Consider the following 14,254-nt stretch of genomic DNA (forward strand, 5'->3'; position numbering starts at 1 on the left):
TTTTCTACAGAGTGATGCAGGAAACAATGTGGGGATCTTGTATAATTTCCTTGGTCCACATTGCTCACCTACAATGGCACTTTTTAAAGTTATCTTTAGAGATAGGGGTGAATCAAAACATCGGATGCAGTCATCCAACCCATGGAAATTCAGAGAAGCATGGATGAGAGACCAAATACAAACCCGAAGGCTCAGCTCTTGTCCTAACGACTCTCATCACAATCTAGTTATTTTTGTGAGAGCACAAGGACTGCATGTAGTCTGGCCCACGCATAGCCTGCAGTAGTGGTGGGGGTGGCTTTGGTACACTCCCCACTAACTGCACTCACGGAACAGCCAAGCAGAATCTGGCTGTGATTGCAGGACCGAGCCCTGAACCATATTTGGCTGCAGTGACCTTTCTAAAACTGTACAGGGGCTTTATTTATTTCTTTGGCTTTCATCTGGTAGATCACTTTATAAAAATGGTGGGAGGACATAAAGACTTGGTGGTATTTTCAAAGTGGGGAAGGAGGTAGGTAGGAGAATTGAAGCTTAAGGGGAAGGCGGGGAGAATTGCATAGCTCGCTTGGTGTTCTCCAGCAATGCTGTCATTCTCCTTTTCACTTCGATATATCTTTTTAAAAGAAGACAAAGGTTCTTAGGTGAATCAAAGGGAGTAAAAATAAAAGTGATCAATGGGTTAAAGAGAATGTTTGATTTTCCAACTTTTGGGGCTAGATATGGAACCCTTACCCACAATAGCGAGCAGTTACTTACTCAGATAGTCCCCGGTGGCTTCAGTGGGACTATTCATGGGAGTAATTGCTCACCAGTATGGGTAAGGGATTGATTATGTAGCCTCCACTAAGGAAGATTTTTAAGAGACTTGCTGGAGTAGCCCAGGCTATTGCCAGACTGCAAAGAAGTATAATGATATTCTTCATCTTCTTTAGTATTCTCAGTCTGGAACAATATAAATGGACTGGGAAGAAACAGATTATAAAACGAATCAGAAATCTGAACACATGTATCAAATGTAAATCTATAAATTAGAATACAATCAGAGGATGTATACAAGCATAAGACATGTACATCATATTATTGAATAAAGTATCTCTGGTCCTTTGTACAAATATGTGAATGCTCTTAAAGCCAATACAACACGAATCATTTTATTTTACAAGTCTTATAAGTAGATGCAAACAAACTGCACATTTTGTGGACCAGGTTCTTAATCAGCAACGCTCTGCTGGTGACAATGGACAACACTGATTTACATCAGCTGATGATCTGGCCTCTCTCTCTTTCACTTTCTAAATCACAATTATTTCAGCCACCTATTTGCAATACTCTGCAGTGATGGGCAGGAGACCTGGGATTGATTTCTGGTGCAGTATCCAATCCCAAGGCCAGCATGGGCTGTGGATGCATTGCCTCTAATCTCTGACATAATACAAAATACAGGGTTCTTTCCTGAGTAAACCTGTGCAGTCTTTATTCATGCAAGTACCCCTATGCAAGTTAATGGGAATGTTCACTTGAGTAAGGATTACCTACCTGTGTATGGGTATTAGCAAGATCTGACCCTATAATCAACATTTTCAAACTTAGGTCCCTACTCTACTGATACATAGTGTGTAAATTCTAGGTACAGTAAGAATAATTATGTGCATCAAGAAAAAAATGACTATGGCAAATGCAGTGAAACTTTTCAGATATATTCCACACAGCACAAATGTGGAATGTTGCCTGTATAAGCAAAAGATAAAAAGGGTTTATCCTTGTGTAGCATATGAGTGGGAGCAAGACCACTTTGTACAATGCACCTTGCTGAATACCACACAAGGGCTTGCAGGATGAAGTCCTCTATAGACAGGTTCTAAGCATATAACCCTATTCACAATACAAGGCTGCATGATTTATCATTGCTTCTAGCAGTTTTAGGATAAGCAAAATTCAAATGACTATTCTTTTTACTCAAGTTTCATGCTGATCTTATATTGCAAGCTGGTCTTGTCTGAATTTCCAGTGAACAAAAGAAAAGTTGTTTAGTACCAGATTCTGCTTCCCTTAATGATGGTGTATAGTAACTTACTCCTAAAGTGTTCCATTCATTCCAATTGGGACAATCTGAGCAGAAAAGTACCATTCTGTGAGTAAGGGAGTCACAATATGGCTCTATGTTAATAGAAGTGTTTGTGTGTTGTTTTCTTAATTCAATTAAAATATGTTTTTGTTTGGATGGAAACATTCCCCTCTAATGGTTGCAATTCAAACATTGCAGGCACTGGTACATAAGAAGCAGAAACTGATCATCAAAAGTAAACCTTGCTAGTATATTTTCATTGTCTGAATGAGGAGTGAAAAGCAAAGCAGAGCATAAATGATGAAAATTTGTCAATTATATCCAAGTGCAAGTAAATTAGGAGCCAAATTCACTCAGGCAAACTCCCTTTCACTTCAATGGGAGTTTTGTCTGGGTAAACTCTGAGTAAGACCGAGGATTTGACCAAAGATTTTTAAATGTATATTCATTTTAATAAGAGTAAGTTGGTATCCATAACACAGGTAAGAAAATGTATATTCTTCATATATTAGTTTTAATCTGCCAGTTTCCCTTAACAGTCTCTCTATTTTGTGAAAATCCAGTTACACAGCTTGGATCCTATGCTAATTGTGCACATGTATGTTTTTAATGAAACCACAGTCTTAGGATAATTCTGCTAGAGAAGAATTACCTTGCACCTGCTTACTGTGGGGCAGATGGTGAATCCTTTGATTCTACTGGTGAGCAATTACTCACACAAGAAGTACTGTTAAAATCAGCACAACTGGTTGTGTGAGGAAATGCTCACCAGTGGGAGAAATGGGTTCACAATCTGTATTGGATGCTCATGTTTCTGCAAAGCTGAACTAAAAAAAAAAAAAAAAAAAAAGAGTGAGAGAGAGAATACACTGTCTACAATTAATTAAAGAAAGCAATGTGGCTGAACCTCAGGTATAAAACACGTGTTTGTTGACTAGTCTAGGGACTCAGCTGGCTTGGGGTGGTATGTGTACAACAATTACTGGACCACACAATGCTTTTGCTGGAAACTGTACTGTAGAGCATAAGCACATCACCTAAGACAAACATTCTTCCTTGCTTTTCTCTTGTTACTGTTTCATTTCTTCCAGGCTAATATTTTCGCATTATTAGCCTTTTTACTAACATGATCGGAACATTCCTATTGACACTGGGGGACAATTACAACATCAGCCTTGCATTATTTCAATGCAAATTTGTAAATAGTCCTGTGCTGGCTCAAAACTGGGCCCAGATTTCACCATGGAGGTACATGAAGCTTAATTACTATTTTGATTAACCTAGTCTGAGTTTCAAGTTTGAAATAAAGCCAAGTGAGTTTTTCCTGGGTTTAAGATTTCTCGTGAAGATTTCACACCACTCTGGTTTGTAAATATCAGAAAAGTAGAGTGAGACAGAAGCAAAGTCCAACTATTTAAACTGTAAAAGGACAGTAAGAAATGGAAAAGACATGGGCAAAATTAAGTGAGATCAATGCCTCTGACAGATTAGAGTTGCTAGTAAAGATAGAAATTTGGTTGTCTAGTGGAGGGGAGGGGAAGTCTATATGGGACACATAAATACTCTGTCAAACAGAAATCTATATCCTTTTTGGTTTGTATATTATTATAATTAAGTTTCCATTTTGTTTAAATTTATGACTGTTGTGTGTAACTGGGCAGGAAGCAATACCACAACCTTGAAAGCTTGAAACAAACCCACAAGATTATAGGATCTTAGAAAAATGTTTGGTACAAGCAGGGCTTGAATTCTCACAGAGTATTTCATGGAGCCCCAGGCCTCTGCCCCGCGGGTTTGAAAATATTGTCTGGAGCTCCACTCCGGACAGCTCCTGCTGAATTTAAGCCTGGGCTGCACATTTTCATTTAGGATGAAGTCATGTATTAAGTGTGTAGTTCAACTTTTCTTTCAGCTGAGGAAAGCTATAATTCTTTTTTAAACATATTTTTAATGGAAGGGGGGAGGAGAAAAGCTTGGGGTTGGTTTACAAAATTACCTTTCTGACATCTCTTCCCCACCAGGGTCAAAGAGGGAGTCTAGGCCAAAGGACAATGCAAAACTGATCATTATCTGTCTGGGGAAACAGTTTTCTTGTGGGATGAGTTTACATGTGAATCTATCTTTAAATATATAAACTAGAGTGTATTAAACACGAGAGAACTTTGTCCTGCAGGCCATTTGGGATTTTAGACATAACAGCTCAACCTCAATGAAACCAAAAGCTTCTGAGACTTTTTAATTCTTACTTTAGTCCTTTTCCTTTAAGAATTTGCTTATATAGAATGTCTGGTGTAGTTTTTCTCCCAGCTGCATTCTGTGATCCTAGTCCTGAAAAGAGGTATGCGTATGCTTTAACGTTATGCACTGAGTAGTCCTGTTGACTTCAATGAAACTACTCATCTTGCATGGTGCAAAGGTCTTTGCAGGGTGAGGTCCTATATCCATGTAATATAGTTATTGCATCCTCTCACTATAATGTTGTGTAATCCCACCACACATCTGGGAGTCTGTTGTAAATTTAATCTGTTCAAAAAATGTGCAAAAAAAATAATTCTATTCCACTCCTCTGTTATCAAACACTTGACCATTTAATAAATGTGCCCAAACTCAGAGTGGGTAGTTGGTATTCTACCTGACGGATTTTTGTTTTATGCTACATCTTGCTTTGTCACATTGTTACCTTGCATGATAACCGCGCATTGCAATGTCGTCCTGCATAAAATAATAGAGTGGAACAAATCTCGCCTGCCGTTTCAATATGAGCAGCCTACCAGTGAGTTTGAGGGATCATTCCTGTGAATAAAGTGAGCAGGATGAGACATAAGATATCAGAAAACTACTCAAAGCCTAGTTTTATATTTAATATTTGTATTTATGGTGTGATTTATAGAATTTGATACGAGTGTGTGTTTATGTATGTTTTAAAATGTCGCCTTAAGGTATTTCAGCAATAGAGAGAGAGACTCCCATTGATTTCACTGGGCTTTAGATCAGCGGAACGTGGCTACGTTTCCATTCAGAGCTAGGGGGGTCATTCCCAACTCGCATAGCCATACTGGCACTAGCTCTCATCGAGCTAGAGTGCTAAAAATAGTCGTGCACAGCAGCGGCGAGTAGCGGCACAGGCTGGCTGTCCCCGGTACAAACCCTCCTGGACCCCCTGCAGGTGGCTATCCCGTGCTGCTGCTCACCACTCCCCGTGCCACTGCAGCTACACTGCTGCTTTGAGTGCACTAGTGCAAAGAGAGCGAGCATGAATCGGTCTGCTCATGCTGGGAATCACGCCCCTCGCTCCAAGTGTAGACGTAGCCTCAGAGGCAGAATAAATGGTTGTAAGTTTCCCATTTCCCGAAGACCTGTATATTTTTCTCACTTAGCCATTAACCATATCTGCCAATTATTACCCACAATATTCTCGCCAGCTATGAAGCCCATAACCTAAACAAAGTGGGGGAGTTTGATACCGGGAGACTTTTCTGTCGTTCCTTTACTCTCGCTCAGGACTAGAGCTAGTTAAAAGTATTAATTAAGAATAAGATGCATTATAGACCCATCCCACAAACACTTCCATTTGTTTCCACAAGGTGACCCACTGAACAAAATGGGACTCCTCACCGACATAAAGTTACGCACCCGTGTAAATGTTTGCAGAATCAGTCACAAACTGCTGACTTTGATTATTTGCTAATTACTTTTCATAGGTATGATGGGACCCCGTCACCAACTATTATTTCTGCATGGCTGAACAAAACAGCGACAAATAATGAGTGAATAACAGCTAATCTTATTAATGCACGAGTTCCCTCTTCTTACATAGGGTAGCCATTTGCCAAGAAATTGTGCATTTGTAAATAGCAAGCAACAAGAGGCACCAACATGAAGAGCTATTCTGTATTCAAATGATTGTTTGTGACCACAGTCTTGCAGTTTTCCACCAGCTCTTTTAAACTGTAATTCCCTTTTGAGGGTATCAGCCTTGTACAAGAATCTCTTCTGCTTCAGCTTTTACAATAACTTGGGAACCCAAACCATTTTAGGAATCTTTCCTAAGGGTCTCCACCACATGCGCCTTTCAAACATTTCTAGGCCAGTGAAAATACATTTTTTGGAGCCTTCCTCCTCCACGTAGCAAATACCTCACACCTTTTCAAGCCAGGCACGTTTATACTAAAGTCTGGGAACTACTGGAGCTGTCTTTGCTGTTCCTGCTAGTAATTATACAGTATACTTTGTGGTCGTCTTTAAGGAAATTGCGCAAACACCACTTTCTTCGGCAAGACATCACTCAAGAGACAACAACGGGAAATTCCATATAAGGACTTCCTTCTCTAGCCTGAATTCCCCTGAAAAAGACGCCCAAAAATCAGAAAGCCAAAAAACTTTGGAAGCTCTTAATAATATTTACCACTCTAAGATTTGCCTTTGCCCTAGCTACTTCGAACATATGTCAAAGCCCAAATAGATTCCAGCACCTCTATCGGGTTCCCTTTCTGGGAGGAAGGTGCAAGGCCTAATAGTTAGAGCATAAGGACTGTGAGTTGGGACTCCTGGGATCTACATTTGGCTCTGCTCACTCACGGTGTGATCTTCATCATTCTGTCCCTCCATTTTCTCCATCTGTAAGATAGGATTAATAGCAATACCTGTCTCACAAGGGTGTTTAAGGCACAGTTAACATTTGTAAAATGCTTTGAGATCCTGAGATGAAAGGTGCTACACAAAAGGTAAATTATTATTATTACACTTGTATCTGACACTGTCAATGGTGATATCAAGATAATACACAGGGATGGAGGGAAGAAACTGTGTTCAGGGAATTGTCAGATACACTTTGCATAACTGAATTTCTTGGAAACCTCCATATATAGTCTCCAGATTTTGTTCTTTGAATGCAAATGTGAAAACCTACATGCTTCCTGGGATTCTGGAAGAACATGTGGTGCTTTTAGAACTGGTTGTATAAATAGAGTCATAGGCGTCCAGGCATGGTTGCAAAATTAGGGCTGGGAGAGGAATGCACAGTGTATCTATGCTACTTGGCCATAAGGAGTTATATGAGATCATACATGGTGTTATAAAGTGTATGCTATGGGTTAGACTGGAATGTACACAGCCAGCAACTAAAGCCGTGTGAAACTCGGTGGTTTGGATTCACAGGAATTCATTTACTTCATTTTCATGGTTATGAATCTCCTGAGTTTTACAATGAGATTGGTCAGATTAGGTTTAGCCAGGGCCGGCTCCAGGGTTTTGGCCACCCCAAGCAGCCAAAAAAAAAAGCCGCGATCGCAATCTGCAGCGGCAATTCGGCGGGAGGTCCTTCGCTCCGAGGCGGAGTGAGGGACCGTCCGCCGAATTGCCGCCAAATACCTGGACATGCCTCCCCTCTTTGGAGTGGCCACCCCAAGCACCTGCTTGACAAGCTGGTGCCTGGAGCCGGCCCTGGGTTTAGCCAAGGGTTTGGAACTGGGGGTCTGAGACCAAGTCTCATCTAAAATATAAGATTAGGTTTGGGTTAACTGATGCTGGAATCTCACAAGCTGTTCTTAACGAGTTAGAGCCAAAACACGGCATCTCATTGGGGCTCCTGAGATTCCCACATTCATGAATGTTGGAAATCTTGTGAAAGGAGATTTCCACCAGGTTGAATAATGGACACCTCGGGAGAGCAGCCATTCTCTCCATATTTCAGTCACATCAAACTCATTACCTGAAAATAGGCCCCTTCCCGTTTTGGACTCAACCCACAATCAAATCGATCATATCTATATATGTGTTCCAATCCTGGGATTTAAATTCAGACCCTATCAACCTGCCCAACCCCTCACCCTATACACACAAAACTGAATAATTTGGGATTTTGGCCTGTCTGTATTTTCAGATTAGAATGAAGCCAAGAACTCAAAGCAAAACTCAGTTGAATCTGTTGAGTTTCACCCCTTAACACATTCAAACCACAGAACCCTCATTGTGCATGATTTTAATCCAAATCATTAATTAGCCCAGGTGTCCTCAAAATATTTGCAAGCATTCATGGAGTTTTCAACAAACCTCATCTCTAAATTTAGATCTGTTAGCAAAACCAAATAACAAGTAGGTGAGTTTTGTATGGCTTCTTATTTGGTTTCAATTTTTGCACGGATCTACTGCTAACATGAAGGATTCAGCGAGATCTTGACTGTAAATGCACGTTTTGATGATAGGTTGGCTTTTCTAGGCAGCAGACCCTAAATATCTAATTTCCAGGAAAAGGAAGGTAGCAGTCATACCTTCCGGCAAAGTGATGTCTTTATTCTTCATTCTTTTTTGGCTCTTACTTCCTTCTAAAGTACACAGAAGCATAAAACTTTGCTTGCACAGGGAAAAGCTGTGTTTCCATCATATGGTTCTTTTTCCCACCACCACATTCCATAGTAAAACTATAATTTGACCCAAGTTCTTTCCTCTCCCTACAGCTATTTTGGGGTTTTCAGCACTGAAAGAAAATCTGAAGATTCTATAAATCATTTGGCACAGGACTAGTAGGCTTTTTTAAAAACAAATATTACAACTTTGATAACAACTTAGTAAAAGCCTATTAAAAAGACATAAGGTTTGTTTGAAGCAGATAGGCCAAAGCAGTGGACTGAATTTTAGATAGCCCAGAAGATGACAGTGTTTTGAGGCCAAGTCCAGGGTACTCAATGATCCCAGGGATTTTGTCTACCCAACAATTTCCAAATTGGTGGGCGCTTCTATGGTGGTTGTTTGTTCTTGTTAGTTTTGGATGTATCCATCCAAGATATAATTTAATTTCCAGAATCATAAGCCACATGAACATTCTATGGTTAACATATTTTAGGATGAAAATGGATTGGTGGCAGGGTGCAGGGGATGAAGGAATACAGACATCCAATTTTTTCCCTATTAAGTGGAAATGGCTTTCTTATTTTTAATTTAATAGGAGTGTTTACCGATAATCTTCAAAATGTGGTGGGGTCTGTATAAAAGGAATAGGTTTCAAAACACGTTTTTCTCCATTCATCTTTAAAATATAGTTTACATCACAAGTACAAATCTCAGCATTAGCTCTGATGAGCATGGGAAGCAGAAAATCTCCAGGAAAACAGTTGAAAGGCATAACAGCAATCAGTCTGCATAGGTGAAATAAGGATGAAGGAAAAGAAGAATGGAATAATGGAAAATACTCCAGAATTTATCAAAAAGCTCCTGTAATGAAGCTAAAATAGTGAAATGATCTGAATACAGAAAAGAAAACGTTAATGCCTGCAAATCTTGTGCCCAAAAAATATAAAACAAAACAATTGTTTTCTGTGCATTTCTGAATCACACTTATGAACCTTTCAAAGTCCACCCATCAGTAACCCTAACTGGCTTGCAAGGAACCAACAGAGCTGTCATGCAAGGCATCAGCCAGGATAACGCAGATGAAATTCAGACATCACTGGACACAGCATTATGTTTGTCATGTCTCAGTATGCTCCAACCACTTCCTGTTTGTGTTTACTTGATTGTGTTTTTAAATAGAAATTTCATCCAAATTATTTTTGTTCTCTTAAGAAACTGAAATACTTTGGGCGTAAAATGCCTTCTAAAACTGTTCTCATTAGGCATTTCATAAGTCATATTTTTAAACCCACAGATTCATGAATGACAAGTATCATACCTCCCACACGAGTGCTCGCTCTTTGTCTTGAGACAGAAGGTCATAAGTTACATGAAATATGCTTCACAGAAAAATTTAACAAGAGCTTGACTTTCAGGAGGCCATTGCCTGCAACAACCCAAACAAACAAGATCCACATGCAGTATTCACTTATCTGTGAAAAAGAAACAACTAGCCAAAGCTCCGAGTACATGTGGCAGAGAAAAGAATGAAATGAAGAAAGAACATTAATATGTGTCCTGTAGACAGGGCCGGCGCTTCCATTTAGGCGACCTAGGTGGTTGCCTAGGGTACCAGGATTTGGGGGGGCGGCATTTTGCCGCCCTTGGCAGCAATTCGGCGGTGGGGGGGTCCTTCCGCGCTCCGGGTCTTCGGCGGCAATTCTGCGGCGGGTCCTTCACTCGCTCCGGGACCCGCCGCCCAAGTGCCCCAAAGACCGGGAGCGCGGAAGGACCCCCCCACAGCAGAATTGCCGACGACGACCGGGAGCGCGGAAGGACCCCTGCCTAGGGCACCAAAAACCCTGGCGCCACTCCTGCCTGTAGAAGATATCTGCAGCCTTCTAGGCCCTGCAAACCCCAAGGGACCGACTTATCCAAGGAACGGTTGACTTCTGCAGGAAAGCAAAAAACGTTCCAAATGCTTCAGCTCCGTTCCAGGAAGTTGTGGAGCTACTTGTGGGAGACAAGAACTCATATAGATGCTTCTTCTGAGTCAACATTGAAGTGATACAGAAGCAGAGAGTTAGGGAGCACTGTACCGCTTGAACTACTTTAGGATGAGATACATAACACAGGCCTTGACCACTTGTGATCACTGTGCTGTATGCAGTGATGTAATTGTAATGACTGGTTCCTGTGTATGGCACCTTCCAGATTCTAAGGAGTCTGCCTACTTGTGGCTATGAGGCACCCTGATCTAGACTGTAGTTTAAGTTCAAGATGCAGCATGTGATAGAAAAGACGCATTTGCACAGTGCTCTCTCTCATGGAGATGTCAGTTCTCTCTTTTTCTTTTGTCTCTCAATCTACAATAAAAATCAATGAGACTGAAAGTACAGGGTTGCTGCTCTCTGGGCATGAAAAAAAATCATTAAAGATTCGGTCGGCCTTTTCCTATGAATAGGGATATTATAACAAGGGGACAGGATAAAACTTTCAAAAGCTTGTAAATGGGACTTAAGCTCCTAAGTCTCAATGATTTTACCCCTGATAAATTCAAACACAGTTCATTACGTTCTACGCCCTGAGTACCCTCTGCAGTTTCAGCTGGATGTGGTGTGATGAAAGCAGAATGCCAGGGCATATTGTGAAGGCCAAAAGTATAACTGGGTTTCAAAAAGAATTAGACACATTCACAGAGGATAGGTCCATCAGTGGCTATTAGCCAAGATGGTCAGGGATGCAACCCCATGCTCTAGGTGTCCCTAAACCTGTGACTGCTAGAAACTGGGCCTGGATCACAGGGGATGGATCACTTGATAATTGCCCTGTTCTGTCCATTCCCTCTGGGGCACCTGGCACTGGCCACTGTCAGAAGACAGGATACTGGGCTAGATGGATCACTGGTCTAACCCAGTATGGTTGTTCTTAATTTGGGCTTTAGTTCATACATCAATTTGTTACACTTATGAAGCATTTCAGGATCATTCAGGCCAAAAGGCCCTGGATAAAATGTTTGCCATTTTTGTATTAAAATCTAAAGAGTTAGTAGAGGATTTTGCTTTCCCATAGCAGTTCCCAACGAAATCCTTTTGTTTGGAATCCTGAGCAATGCGCTTTCGTGAGCTGGCACAGCCCTGGGAAGACTGGCACAGGTGTCCATGGAGATGGAGTCATCTTATGTCTCATGAGTCATCTTGTATCCTGTGCCTATTAAAGCTAAAGTTGTTTTGTCTCGTGGCAGACATGAGAGGTATTTAAAGCTTTATTCAGAGAGGTCTTGGTTAGTTTGTGTTTGTACGAGATTAAAAAAACTCAGCATCCTGTATGTTTGCAGCAAAAGAAGAAAAGCAATTGATCCAACTGTTGAAAGATACTATAGTTAGAGTGTACAAAGCCTCCTTTTTATGCCATCATTGTGTATAATTCTATAGTAATTAGTAATTACCGAATATTCCAAAGCTTTCAGTGGAACTTCTCCGAAACCGTCATACTGAGATCTGTGAAACCATGTACACATTTTAGTACTGAGCGTTTGACGCGTTATGGATCAACACTGGTTTCCTGTTTCTCTAGTTTCTAGGATCCATAACAATGCAATTATAAAGACTGTTATCCATTGTATTCATCAAGTACAGGTTTACTGGGGAAGATATTTTCCAGTTACAATCACCTGTTTGTAATATAATTTATAAAAATACTATGCCCTATAACATGACATCCTTGAATGTCAAATCACTTTATGAACATTGAATTCAGCCTCACAATACCCTCTATAAGGTACGTAAAGATTATTATCCCCAATTTACTGATGGAGAAACAAAGGTACAGAGAGAAATTAAGTGACTTGACAAAAGTTACTTGAAGGATGTCTGTTGCAGAGCTCGGAAATAAACCTATCTATTTTAACTCCCAGTCCTATGCTTTAATCTCCATGCCATCCACCCCCTCATAATATGCCTTTTGCATATTGGATTGCATATGACCAATCAACAATCAATAGAGCAGAGCCCCTGCTGTGTCTGGGGCTGGCCTGTTGTCACAGAAACAGAAGCTGAGTAGAGGAGTGGGGGGTAAGAAATCACCAAGACTGCTGTGAGTGTGGGACACTTTCTCTCAGGGGACTAGCCTGACTTGGCCCACAGAATTTATTAGACTTTAAGGGTTTGTCTACGTGAGGAAGTTAGTAAGCAGCAAGCTAGGGTGTGAATTTACCACACACGAGCTACTCCACACCAACTCCCAGCATGGACACACTTCCTGTGCACTTCAGCTTAGTAAACTTTCAAGCATACTAAGCTAAACCACCTGAGGGCATTCTTAGTGTGCAGTAGTGTGTCCACACAGGGAGTTAGTGTGGAGTAGCTAGTGAGCTGAAAATTCACACCCTAGCTTGCTGCTCACTAACTTCCTCATGTAGACACGCCCTTAGTTGGGGTGCTCTAAACCAGCATCAACTGCTCCTTCGCTGAGACTTTATTAAAGGGGATGTTCTTATGTTAGTTTGGTTTTGACTTCCCTTTACTTGAATTATTTACTTTGCACTTTCTGAAAATGCTGCGTTTGGAAGGGGCAGGTCAGAGGATGGTTTAATTCCAAATGCTTGGAATCAATCAGAATGACTTGAAGACTTCCTACTTCGGCAAAACTCCTCCATAAACCCCTAAAAGACAGCATGCAGACCTTAATTTTTCCTACCATGTTTGGCCCACCACTGTTACATAGAGAATAAGTCAGAGCTGATAAACAGTACAAAACCTGTAATAAAACCTACCCTGGATCCAGCTGTTTAACTCCCACTGACATCAATGGGAAATGCACAAGCAAATCTGGGGCAGCGAATGACTCTTACACTATGGTAGGGGTTTTCAGAAGCCCTTGGGATTGGCTTAACTCTTTTCCTATTGAAGTATAAGGTAAAACTCCCTCAGACTGCAGTGGGACTTGGGAGCAGAGCTGGGCCAGCCGCCATTTGTACCTTTCAAAGTCTTCCCCTATATCATCAGTGGGAATGGTCTGATTTACGACAATAGATGGCCCTAAATAAACGCATGTAGTTCATCATTTATGTGGAACTATTGTTCAGTTCCTCAGAGGAGAGACTCATGTTTGCAGAAGATGATGAAGATGGACCACAAGGATTATCTTACATACATGTTGGTAATAGAATAAATTCAGCCCTAGTATTGGACTCTGTGATCATTACTCTACGAAACAGCCCATAGATTTAATGGGACTACGTAAGAAATAACTAGTTGGTAAAATATCATGTATTACTCAGGATGATTAAGGGTGACAGAATCTGGCCCTTATTTTAGTCACTAGACAATAAAGATGTTTATTCTAGGTTATTAGTATGTATTATTTGTGTCACAATAGTACTTAGAGGCCCCAACTGAGACTCGGAGCCCTTTATTCTATATAGTCTATGCTCTGAAGAACTTGCAGTCTAAATACATAAGACAAGCAAAGGGCTTATCTACACACAGTTTTTGCACTGATTTAACTAAGACTGATCTTGTTAAATCAGTACAATTTTCCCTTGTTTTGGGTGCACTCATGTCGATTTTAAATTGTTTATATCAGTTCAGCTTAAATTGATGTGTGCGTCCAGGGTGGGGAGTTCCACCAATTTAACTGACCTGGTTTTAGAATCAGTTTAGCTAAGTCGGTGCTAAAACTGTGTGGAGATCAGCTCAAGGCCAAGAAGGGAAACAGAGTCACAGAGAAATGAAGTGACTTGCCTGAGGTCACAGAGCAGGTCAGCGACAGATCCAGAAATCAAACTCAGATCTCTCGACTCCCAGTCCAGAACCCTACATAGTAGACTGTGCTGCCCCCCCCCCCCATGAATGAAAA

This window comes from Terrapene carolina, unplaced genomic scaffold, assembly GCF_002925995.2.
Source record: "Terrapene carolina triunguis isolate 2854851 unplaced genomic scaffold, T_m_triunguis-2.0 Scaffold789, whole genome shotgun sequence".
Lineage (NCBI taxonomy): Eukaryota > Metazoa > Chordata > Testudines > Emydidae > Terrapene > Terrapene triunguis.